Source organism: Caretta caretta, chromosome 1 (genome assembly GCF_965140235.1).
Source record: "Caretta caretta isolate rCarCar2 chromosome 1, rCarCar1.hap1, whole genome shotgun sequence".
Lineage (NCBI taxonomy): Eukaryota > Metazoa > Chordata > Testudines > Cheloniidae > Caretta > Caretta caretta.
Genome location: NC_134206.1, coordinates 187,679,756 through 187,693,037, shown reverse-complemented (window position 1 = coordinate 187,693,037; position 13,282 = coordinate 187,679,756).

Below are 13,282 nucleotides of genomic sequence, written 5' to 3'. Positions count from 1 at the left end.
AGTTTGTGTGTGTATGGGGGTGGGGGGGATGTGAGAAAACCTGGATCTATGCAGGAAATAGCCCGACTTGATTATGTAAAGAGTTGTCACTTTGGATGGGCTAGCACCAGCAGGAGAGTGAATTTGTGTGGGGGGGTGGAGGGTGAGAAAACCTGGATTTGTGCTGGAAATGGCCCACCTGTTGATCACTTTAGATAAGCTATTACCAGCAGGACAGTGGGGTGGGAGGAGGTATTGTTTCATATTCTCTGTGTGTATATAAAGTCTGCTGCAGTTTCCACGGTATGCATCTGATGAAGTGAGCTGTAGCTCACGAAAGCTCATGCTCAAATAAATTGGTTAGTCTCTAAGGTGCCACAAGTACTCCTTTTCTTTTTACTACTCTTTTTAGCGGGCTAGCTCAATGAGAGTTGGCAGAAGTATGTTTATACGCGCTGGGAATCACAGCCCTAGCTCCATGCATAGACAAATAGCCATTGTCTCCCTTGGTGAGCCTCTCAATGAGGTAGGTAATGAATGAACGGGCCAGAATCTAGACTCCTCTTTAACCCCCAAAGGGTATATGGTACAACTTGTTCAGGACCCTCCGCTATGCCTGACTCACACACACCAGAAGATACACACACGATTTTTCTGTGCAAGGTATAGGAAGAGCCAGATTACAAATACTCAAGCCCCCACCAAACTGTTTCCCCATCTGCAGCATTGCTACAATCTGCTGCTCAAATGGGAAGAAGTGGAACAGAGACAGCAATGCTTCATTACTATGTGCGCGTTCCTTCACCAAGCACACTAAAAATAACGTAACGTTAACAACCTTCTCCTAACAGTACCCCAACTTTCAGCTGCAAGGCCATTTCTTGTGTCACCCAAGTAAATTATATTCACGGTTAGAGGAGTTTGGGCCTCCCTCCTACAGTCCTGCCCACCAGTCTCACTTGTTTGGGGGCGATGATGTGGTGGGCAGAGAAACTCTCATGGGGACTTAAAAGTAAGGCAGTTTTAAAAAGGACTTATACATGACAGGGATTTTACTGCAAATTTCCCTGTGACATTTAAAATGAAAAAGTGTCCCTCATTCAAGCTGGTGCAGCTTGACAGATCTGCTCTCTCCCTTCCCATCCCTGTTGCTTCCCGCAAATACATCAGAATCCTTACTTCGTTATTAGCCTGTGAAGAGAGCACGGGCTGCACACCACATGGCTATCTGCTAAACACACATTAGCAATCAGACCTGGGTAAACAAGTAAAATTAACTGCTACAGTGTTTAAGTTTTGGATAGCTCCCTTAGAGTATGTCTACACTGCAATTAAAAACCTGCAGCTGGCCCGTGCCAGCTGACTTAGGCTCCCAGGGCTTGGGCTGTGGGGTGGTTTCATTGCAGTGTAGACATTTTGGCTCAGGCTGGAGCCTGAGCTCTGGGACCCTCCCACCTCACCCAGCCTGAGCACAGAAGTCTACACTGCAATGAAACCGCCCCACAGCCCAAGCCCTGCAAGCCAGCTAGCATGGGCCAGCCACAGGTGTCTAATTGCAGTGTAGACATACTTTTAAGAGACAGGAGTCCTGACTCTTCATCCTATGCTGTACCCACTGGAAAAATCACTGTCTCCCACAAACTACTGCAGGTCTTACTGTAGCCTCCTTTGGCATATTAACCCTCCTCTCCTATCCAGCCCTCTTCTTTCCTCTACTCAGTGCTGTAATTTTCTCCCCAGATGTGCCCTCCCCACTTGGGCCCAAGACTCAGACTGAAGATCATCAACAGGAAGTTGAGTCATATTAGGAGTACATGCCAGGAATCAAAAAGGGCTTTCCAGTGGTAGGCAGGACTTGTTCCTGGCAGAAGTCCTGTCCTGCTGCTGGAGACCCTCCCTGAAATCCAGCACAACACCGCAGATCTGTTTCGGAGGGGGTGTGTGGAATGGAGGGAGCCCTGAATGACCAAGTCCAGGGTGAGTGGTGGTCTCTTCAGAACTGGCCAGCTGCAGAAGGGTTAGCATTATTACTTCACAATGCTGGTTGCTATAGTAACAGCACTACTGTTCTATTTACTCATACATCTGTTCTAGGAAATAGACACTGCTGTACTATCTTCTGAGGAAGCTCAGAGTATGGTGATCAAACCACCAAAGGTAATTCAGGGTGCATCAGGACTAACACCACATGTGCATGTCCCCACATAAGGGAATTTGGAAGTAATCTCCCTGCCTACTTTTCACCTGTTCTGTGGGGGGCTGGAGAATCATTTGAAAGTGGTAATTACAGCAGCTTGCCAGAGTTTCAAAGATAGAACTAAGAAAAAGTGAGGGAACAGAGATAATATGGGGTTGGACTAATAATAGCATTCACTGCTTTTTTAGTTATATTAAGCTACTTTATTAAAAATTAGCAGCCTACTTCAGGATGGGTTTGGGCGGAGGGAGGGGAGACTATGCAGGGATCCAAGTCTAGATAATATCTTCATTCCTCTTTCATTCTCTCAGCCCCATTACACTGCACCTTCAGCTAGCACATACAGGATGGAAAACTTTTATTCAGCTGACAAAACCATTTCTATGCCTGTCAGTTATGTACCTTGACTAAAAATTAAAAAAGCTCAATTTCATGCACATACGGTAATCTAACTGCTCCAAACTCCTTATTTTTGTGGAAAGGTCACACTTAGGGATAGGGCAGGGGATTAGCCACCATGGGAGATGAAACATTTCACTTTTGGTTTGATTCTGGAAGTGGGGGCAGTAAAAGTGTCGCCCTCCAGTAACTGTGGTTTTTTGAGAGGCTGCTGTGAGTGCGTATCCTCTGCTCTAGGAGCACAGGGTTTTCATGTGCACAAGCCTGGAATCTTTTGAATAGCCATGTCCATCCCATAGAAGGAAAAGGCCTGGGTAGAGACCGTTGAATCGTGGAAGTCAACAAATGGCTACGCAGGTGGTGTCAGAGAGAAGGCTTCAGATTCTTTGACCATAGGATGGTGTTCCAAGAAGGAGGAGTGCTAGGCAGAGACGGGCTCCACCTAACGAAGAGAGGGAAGAGCATCTTCGCAAGCAGGTTGGCTAACCTAGTGAGGAGGACTTTAAACTAGGTTCACCAGAGGGAAGGAGACCAAAGCCCTGAGGTAAGTGGGGACGTGGGATACCAGGAGGAAGCACGAACAGGAGAACACGAAAGGGGAGGGCTCCTGCCTCATACTAAGAAAGCAGGACAAACAGCAAGTTATCTCAAGTGCCTGTACACATATGCAAAAAGCCTGGGAAACAAGCAGGGAGAACTGGAAGTCCTGGCACAGTCAAGGAATTATGATGCGATTGGAATAACAGAGACTTGGTGGGATAACTCACATGAGTACTGTCATGGATGGATATAAACCGTTCAGGAAGGACAAGCAGGACAGAAAAGGTGGGGGAGTTGCATTGTATGTAAGAGAGCAGTATGACTGCTCAGAGCTCTGGTATGAAACTGCAGAAAACCTGAGTGTCTCTGGATTAAGTTTAGAAGTGTGAGCAACAAGAGTGATGTCATGGTGGGAGTCTGCTATAGACCCCCGGACCAGGGGGATGAGGTGGATGAGGCTTTCTTCCAGCAACTAATGGAAGTTACTAGATCGTAGGCTCTGGTTCTCATGGGAGACTTCAATCACCCTGATATCTGCTGGGAGAGCAATACAGCGGTGCACAGACAATCCAGGAAGTTTTTGGAAAGTGTAGGGGACAATTTCATGGTGCAAGTGCTGGAAGAACCAACTAGGGGCAGAGCTCTTCTTGACCTGCTGCTCACAAACCGAGAAGAATTAGTAGGGGAAGCAAAAGTGGATGGGAACCTGGAGGCAGTGACCATGAGATGGTCGAGTTCAGGATTCTGACACAGGGAAGAAAGGAGAGCAGCAGAATACAGACCCTGGACTTCAGAAAAGCAGACTTTGACAAACTCAGGGATCTGATGGGCAGGATCCCCTGGGAGAATAACATGAGGATGAAAGGAGTCCAGGAGAGCTGGCTGTATTTTAAAGAATCCTTATTGAGGTTACAGGGACAAACCATCCTGATGTGTAGAAAGAATAGTAAATATGGCAGGTGACCAGCTTGGCTTAACAGTGAAATCCTTGCTGATCTTAAACACAAAAAAAAAGCTTACAAGAAGTGGAAGATTGGACAAATGACCAGGGAAGAGTATAAAAATATTGCTCGGGCATGCAGGAGTGAAATCAGGAAGGCCAAATCACGCCTGGAATTGCAGCTAGCAAGAGATGTTAAGAGTAACAAGAAGGGTTTCTTCAGGTATGTTAGCAACAAGAAGAATGTTAAGAAAAGTGTGGGCCCCTTACTGAATGACGGAGGCAACCTAGTGACAGAGGATGTGGAGAAAGCTAATGCACTCAATGCTTTTTTTGCCTCTGTCCTCACAAACAAGGTCAGCTCTCAGATGACTGCACTGGGCAGCACAGCATGGGGAGGAGGTGACCAGCCCTTTGTGGAGAAAGAAGTGGTTCGGGACTATTTAGAAAAGCTGGATGAGCACAAGTCCGTGGGACCGGATGCGCTGCATCTGAGAGTGCTAAACGAGTTGGCGGATGTGATTGCAGAGCCATTGGCCATTATCTTTGAAAACTCATGGCGGGAGGTCCCGGACGACTGGAAAAAGGCTAATGTAGTGCCCATCTTTAAAAAAGGGGAGGAGGAGGATCCTGGGAACTACAGGCCAGGCAGCCTCACCTCAGTCCCTGGAAAAATCATGGAGCAGGTCCTCAAGGAATCAATTCTGAAGCACTTAGAGGAGAGGAAAGTGATCAGAACAGTCAGCATGGATTCACCAAGGGCAAGTCATGCCTGACTAATCTAATTGCCTTCTATGACGAGATAACTGGCTCTGTGGATGAGGGGAAAGCAGTGGACGTGTTGTTTCTTGACTTTAGCAAAGCTTTTGACATGGTCTCCCACAGTATTCTTGCCAGTAAGTTAAAGATATATGGGCTGGATGAATGGACGATAAGGTGGATAGAAAGCTGGCTGCATTGTCGGGCTCAACGGGTAGTGATCAATGGCTCCATGTCTAGTTGGCAGCCGGTATCAAGTGGAGTGCCCCAGGGGTCGGTCCTGGGGCCGGTTTTGTTCAGTATCTTCATTAATGATCTGGAGGATGGTGTGGATTGCACCCTCAGCAAGTTTGCAGATGACACTCAACTGGGAGGAGAGATAGATACGCTGGAGGGTAGGGATAGGAAACAGAGGAACCTAGACAAATTAGAGGATTGGGCCAAAAGAAATCTGATGAGGTTCAACAAGGACAAGTGCAGAGTTCTGCACTTAGGACGGAAGAATCCCATGCACCGCTACAGAGTAGGGACCGAATGACTAGGCAGCAGTTCTGCAGAAAAGAACCTAGGGGTTACAGTGGACGAGAAGTTGGACATGAGTCAACAGTGTGCCGTTGTTGCCAAGAAGGCCAATGGCATTTTGGGATTTATAAGTAGGGGCATTGCCAGCAGATCGAGAGACAGGATCGTTCCCCTCTATTCGACATTGGTGAGGCCTCATCCGGAGTACTGTGTCCAGTTTTGGGCCCCACACTACAAGAAGGATGTGGAAAAATTGGAAAGCGTCCAGCAAAGGGCAACAAAAATGATTAGGGGACTGGAACACATGACTTATGAGGAGAGGCTGAGGGAACTGGGATTGTTTAGTCTGCAGAAGAGAAGAATGAGGGGGGATTTGATAGCTGCTTTCAATTACCTGAAAGGGGGTTCCAAAGAGGATGGCGCTAGACTGTTCTCAGTGGTAGTGGATGACAGAACGAGGACTTATGGTCTCAAGTTGCAGTGGGGGAGGTTTAGGTTGGATATTAGGAAAACTTTTTCACTAGGAGGGTGGTGAAACACTGGAATGCGTTACCTAGGGAGGTGGTGGAATCTCCTTCCTTTGGAGTTTTTAAGGTCAGGCTTGACAAAGCCCTGGTGGGGATGATTTAGCTTTGAGCAGGGGGTTGGACTAGATGACCTCCTGAGGTCCCTTCCAACCCTGATATTCTATGATTCTATGATCCATGCTACACACACATCTCTGCTTCCTTGTGCTCCTGTGTGAGGACATAAAGGGCAAAGTGGCCACAACCCTCCCTCAGTTCCCTCACAGAAGCCCATGACAGCTGACTATGAGAAGCAGTGCTGGAGTATAGATTGTGGGATCCACACTGATTACAAACACCTTGATGCTTCATAGTTACTATAGGGAAAGTAACAGTTCTTTTTTCTTCAAGTATCTGCCAGTCTGGATCCCACCAAATACAACCAGCAGCTGTATCCCCTCTAAATAGGGAGAATGAAGTGTTTTAGCTTTATCCATTGAGCAATAATTTGATTGTAGTACTGCTCTTCTAAACTTGTCACCTGCCCTGGTAGTTAAGTCCATTGCATAATGTTTGACAAAATTCAATGAGTTACTATTCTGTGTTGCCACTTGGCAGATTTCAAAAACTGGCACGTTTCTGAAGCAGGGGGAGGATGTTACTTAAGCCTTAACGTAAAAGGAGTACACCAAGTGGTAACACTCTGAGCTACACTGCATTATCCACTTCAATGTCCTTTGTGATAAGAGGGCTTGGACTTCGGAATGAGGGAGAAACAAATGGGGAGACAGCCTGAACAGTTTTGTTCTGTCAATACAGCACAGTAAGACTCTGGAAACATCCAGCTTGTAAAACTTCTCTCCTGGTGTTGAGTGGGGTTCTGAGAAGAAAACAAGCAGGTAAACTGACTGATTCAGAAAAAACTCTGAGATCATGTTGGGGATGAACTTAGGGAGAGGTTTCAGTAACACTTTGTCCCTGTGAACATATGGTATAGAGGGGGTCGGCCATAAATGCTTGGAGATCATCCACTGTCCTAGCTGAAGCAACAGTTACTAAGAAGACCATCTTCGTCTTCAGAGTAAAATGAAATAGGACCATTCTGACAGATGTTGGAAGGGTGCGTGTCAAGAGGACAATGTTGAGGTCCCATGCGAGAGTAGGTTCTCTGACTGATTGATAAGTATATCAAGATCCTTAAGGAACTTCAATATTGTTGGGTGAGAGACCAAGCACGACAGCACAGGCAGATAGCAAGCTGAGATCACGTAAGGGGGACCTTAACGGAGCTGAATGAAAAGCCAGGGCACAGCAAATAATTGAGGATCTTCAGCATCACAGCCTGCCAAGGATCCAAGCTATGTTGGGGTCACCAATATTGAGAACCTCCTCCATTTTGTCAAGTAAATCTTTTTGGGCAAGGTCTTCCTGGACTTGTCAAGAACAATCCCTGTCTGAGGTATTCAACTAGCCAACATCCAGGCTGTCGGATGTAGTGACTGTGGGTTTGGATGAAGTATCTGACCACAGTGCTCTGAAATCAGGTCTCAGCAGGGTGGGACCTGAATAAGTGAATGGACTTTTAACAAGTCTAAAACTGCCTCGGCCAGGAGGAAGCTATGACAATGATCTTGGATGGCTTGGTCTCGTTTGACTTCGGATATCACCCTAGGGATCAGATGAGTCAGCAAAAAGCCATAGAGGCGGCTTCTGTTCTACTGCAGAAGGAAGGCATCTAGTAACGATCTTGGGCTCAAAACTAAACAACACTTGGACTTGTCTTTGGTGGCAAACAGGTCTGTCACGGCAATCCTCCACAGAAGGAGCATTGGGTCTATGATGGATCTCAGCAGGGAGCACTCATGATTGGTCATTGATTGTTCAGGAAGTCTGCCAGGTCACTGTTGACTCCCAGGAGGTGAAGGGCCATTGGGATTACTCCATGTTGGCAGCCCCATGTCCAGAGCTTGATGGCTTCCAAAGACAGGAGTGCTGAGCTGACGATTCGTTGTTTATCTATCAATCATCTGTCTATCATGTTTATCTGTTTATGCTATCATCATCTGTACTGTGGAATTTTGGAGGACAGTAGGAATACCATACTGGCTGACCTGATGTCTCTGAGATCCAGGATGTTTATGAGAAGTCTCATGTCTCTACCAGATGTAACCTGAGCATCCCCAGATTTGCAAGTCCTCAAGGAGAAAGTTTGGCACACAGAGCACTTGTCTGGGATGTCCCTCTCCCCCAAACAAAACAGGCATCAACTTTTCCTGTTCATAAGGGAGATGAGCCCATCACAGGATGGGCAGAGTTTGAACCCTGACAGCTTAGAGTCCACCATGACGTCTGGTGGCTGGCACAAAGTTCCTTACCCCACTGTGTGGAGGAGTGTATGAGCCGGGAATGGGAAGGGGTTACCCAAGAGTAGTAGTACTTTTTTTCAGAAACATCCAATTTAAAGGAGTGGAAAAGGTAAAGTTCTTCACAATTTTTTGAGACCGGTTTTGAAGCCTCAGGACAGTAGTAGCTGAGAATAGAGGGCACTTGTTTCATTCTACGTTGCTGCTGTGGGTGGTAAGAGGGAACTGAGTGAGGGTCGCAGCTGTTCCACCCTTCATGCACTGGCATGGGAGCATGAGGCGGCATAGGGCGCTTATGCAGCCCCAGTGGACCCTGCTGTTCAAAAGATTCTCATAATCACATACATGAGGCCCATGTGCACCTACAGTGGGATTAGCAGTCTCCTCGAAAAAGCCAGAGAGTGGACAAATTATGGAGACAAATTCCTTTCATTCTAAAAGGTAGTTCATTTAGGATAGATCAAGATATACTAGAAGGGCTGTGTAAGGAAAATTTGCACTACCACTGCCTCCTTCACTCTTATGCATATCAGATCAGAACTATAGCAGTAGTATGGCTGCACCCTATCGACTGAATACAAAATATCCTACATAAAGTCCAGTGGCCTACAAGTGGATGGACGTGTATACAAACTATCATCTTTACATACAAATTTTGCAAAACTAGTTTGTCGCATCTGTTTTGGAAATGTTTTGCCAGTTGTTTCACTGTGGTTCTATGATGTGCCCCATTATCTGTTAGTAAAGTGTTACAAAGTAACATTTCAACAAACTCAACTAATCAAAACCTGCTACATCTACACCAAGAGTATGTGAGACATCCGTCACGTTATTGCATAGTACAAAGACCTCCTGGCCTGAAGCTGAGGGGAGGAAGGAAGTGACCCAAGGGAACTTCTACTGTGATTTCTCTTTCAAAGCTTATTGGTAAGAGTGGGTGGACAAGTCAAAAATGTGTCTGAGCAACATTCAGACGTTACCAGAATAGAGCATTAACTTCCCTTGTACAAGGGCAATTTCTCCCATTTACTACAAGAACATGCTTTCTTTTAAAACAGCAGCCACTTTTATTTTTCCTTTCAAGTTCTTTCGAAGATGCCTTGATTGCTAATATAAGTGCCCATCATATCAACCACTGTAAAGTTACACTTTAACTAGGCACCATTCACTCTATTTTCATAACTCTCAGACAATAGTAGTTTCTCTGGCCAATACCTCTGTATGGGCAAGCAGAGGGCAATGTCATACTTCACTAAAAGAACAGTAGGACTTGTGGCACCTTAGAGACTAACACATTTATTAGAGCATAAGCTTTCGCGGTCTACAGCCCACTTCATTGGATGCGTGCAGTAGAAAATACAGTAGGAAGATTTTATATACACAGAGAACATGAAACAATGGGTGTTACCATACAAACTGTAACAAGAGTGATCAGTTAAGGTGAGCTATTACCAGCAGAGGAAAAAAAACCTTTTGTAGTGATAATCAAGATGGGCCATTTCCAGCAGTTGACAAGAACGTGTAAGGAACAGTGTTGGGGGGGGGGAAATAAACATGGAGAAATAGTTTTACTTTTTTTGTTGTAATATTGCGACTTTTAGGTCTGTAATCGAGTGACCGGAGAGATTGAAGTGTTCTCGGACTGGTTTTTGAATGTTATAATTCTTGACATCTGATTTGTGTCCATTTATTCTTTTACATAGAGACTGTCCGGTTTGGCCAATATACACGGCAGAGGGGGCATTGCTGGAATATATCACATTGGTAGATGTGCAGGTGAACGAGCCTCTGATAGCGTGGCTGATGTGATTAGGCCCTATGATGGTGTTCCCTAAATAGGTATGTGGGCACAGTTGGCACCGGGCTTTGTTGCAAGGATAGGTTCCTGGGTTAGTGTTTTTGTTGTGTGGTGTGTGGCTGCTGGTATTTGCTTTCGGTTGGGGGGCTGTCTGTAAGCAAGGACTGGCCTGTCTCCCAAGATCTGTGAGAGTGATGGGTCATCCTTCAGGATAGGTTGTAGATCCTTGATGATGCGCTGGAGAGGTTTTAGTTGGGGGCTGAAGGTGACGGCTAGTGGCGTTGTTACTTTCTTTGTTGGGCCTGTCCTGTAGTAGGTGACTTCTGGGTACTCTTCTGGCTCTGTCAATCTGTTTCACTTCAGCAGGTGGGTATTGTAGTTGTAAGAACACCTGAGAGAGACTGTGTAAGTATTTGTCTCTGTCTGAGGGGTTGGAGCAAATGCAGTTGTATAGTAGAGCTTGGCTATAGACAATGGATCATATGGTGTGGTCTGGATGAAAGCTGGAGGCATGTAGTTAAGTATAATGGTCAGTAGGTTTCCGGTATAGGGTGGTGTTTATGTGACCATTGCATATTAGCACTGTAGTGTCCAGGAAGTGGATCTCTTGTGTGGACTGGTCCAGGCTGAGGACCAGTCAGAGAACACTTCAATCTCTCTGGTCACTTGATTACAGACCTAAAAGTCACAATATTACAACAAAAAAATTACAAAAACAGACTCCAACGAGAGACTGCTGAATTGGAATTAATTTGCAAACTGGACACCTTTACATTAGGCTTGAATAAAGACTGGGAGTGGATGTGTCATTACACAAAGTAAAACTATTTCCCCATGTTTACTCCCCCCCCATACTGTTCCTCACACGTTCTTGTCAACTGCTGGAAATGGCGCATCTTGATTATCACTACAAAAGTTTTTTTTCCTTTCCTGCTGGTAATAGCTCACCTTAATTGATTACTCTCGTTATAGTGTGTATGGTAACACCCATTGTTTCATATTCTCTGTGTATATAAAATCTTCCTACTATATTTTCCACTGCATGCATCCGATGAAGTAGGCTGTAGCCCACGAAAGCTTATGCTCAAATAAATTTGTTAGTCTCTAAGGTGCCACAAGTACTCCTGTTCTTTTTGCAGATACAGACTAACATGGCTGCTACTCTAACACTTGACTAAGCAACTTATTCTGGTAGAGTAAATTCTTTGATAGAGCCTTAGCTTAAACGACAGTGATTTTTACCCATCAGTGTCACTAGACTGAGCCAAGTGACAACCCATATTAGCAGGAGGGCAATGAGTCAGGTCTGACTAAAGAAGTTAATTAAAGGTGTTTTTTGGAGGGGAGACACTAAGACAGTTTAATTTGTGTAGAGGCTGAACATCCACACGCCCACACAATATTCAGCATGTACTTTACACATGGTGAAGAACAACGTTTAAAGCAGTCAGGTTTTAGCACTCAAACTTTTCCTAGATGTTATATTCCCTTTGCCTTGTTCTTTATTTCCCCAATACATTTCCATGACAAGATGACTGAAAGTTCATAAAGACCTGCTGCTTCTTACAATTACAATAGTCTGTGCATTAGCAGACTATATATAATGGTGACCTTCAGCATAGTTTTTTTAAATAAAAAGCATACTGATTGTGGTTTAGTTGACACAACTACCTTCCCCCATCACGTAAATGCAAGAGTCAAATTTGAAAAGCTGAAATTTCAAGCTAGAGGGAAGCAAGGAAATCAGAGCTCCAGATGTAATGGGACCATTCACGACATCCTCTCACATCTATTAACAGGATCCTCCTTTACACAACACATGTACAGTAGTAAGGAAAGAGTACTATATCCATCTTAAGTGTAAAACACTGTTAAAGACATGCATTTTAATATTTGTATTACAGTAGCAGCTCATTTTGCTGGACACTACAATAAAACAGTCACTGTCTTGAGTTTACAGTCCACTACCTATGGTGTATACATGTATACTGTATAATTTGTATACTATTGTAACACAAAGATGCAGAGAAGCAGACTTGTGAGAATCTTAATTCTGAATTTTTGTTTTTTTTGTGCAGCCACATCTCAGCTGTCACAGCATCTAGATGTCATGCCAATAAGCACATCAGTGTTACTCATTGCTTTAACTTGTGGGCTTGCTATAACAGATGCTATGAACCAAGAAAGTTTGTTTTTTTTTAAATAAAGAGAAATACACTGTCTTCTGCATGAGCAACAATCAAAACCAAAATACATCTTTATTGCAACTTTCAATTCTCAAAACAGCCAAACGATTATCAAAATTTTTGAGTGAATTGAGGGAGAAGGGGAGGAGCAGTGGTGTTCATAAGTATAATCTTAGCCTAAAGGCTTGTCTTCATTAAAAAACATCTGGACCAGCGTAACTACAATGTAATCACCACTTCAAGTTTTCTGAAGAGACACAAACCTTTAGCGTCACCTACAGATGACTGGTGTCTTGTTTCTTCTTCACAATGATCACATCAAATATTTCCAGATACTTCACTGCCAAAAACTCAGTTTCAAAGTGTCATAAATATAAAGGGAAGGGTAAACCCCTTTGAAATCCCTCCTGGCCAGGGGAAAGCTCCTCTCACCTGTAAAGGGTTAAGAAGCTAAAGGTAACCTCGCTGGCACCTGACCAAAATGACCAATGAGGAGACAAGATACTTTCAAAAGCTGGGAGGAGGGAGACAAACAAAGGGTTTGGGTCTGTCTGTGTGCTGCTCTTGCCAGAGACAGAACAGGAATGGAGTCTTAGAACTTTTAGTAAGTAATCTAGCTAGGTATGTGTTAGATTATGATTTCTTTAAATGGCTGAGAAAAGAATTGTGCTGAATAGAATAACTATTTCTGTCTGTGCATCTTTTTTGTAACTTAAGGTTTTGCCTAGAGGGGTTCTCTATGTTTTTGAATCTAATTACCCTGTAAGGTATCTACCATCCTGATTTTACAGGGGGGATTTCTTTATTTCTATTTACTTCTATTTTTTATTAAAAGTCTTCTTGTAAAAACTGAATGCTTTTTCATTGTTCTCAGATCCAAGGGTTTGGGTCTGTGGTCACCTATGCAAATTGGTGAGGCTTTTTATCCAACATTTCCCAGGAAAGGGGGGGTGCAAGTGTTGGGAGGATTGTTCATTGTTCTTAAGATCCAAGGGTCTGGGTCTGTAGTCACCTAGGCAAATTGGTGAGGCTTTTTACCAAACCTTGTCCAGGAAGTGGGGTGCAAGGTTTTGGGAAGTATTTTGGGGGGAAA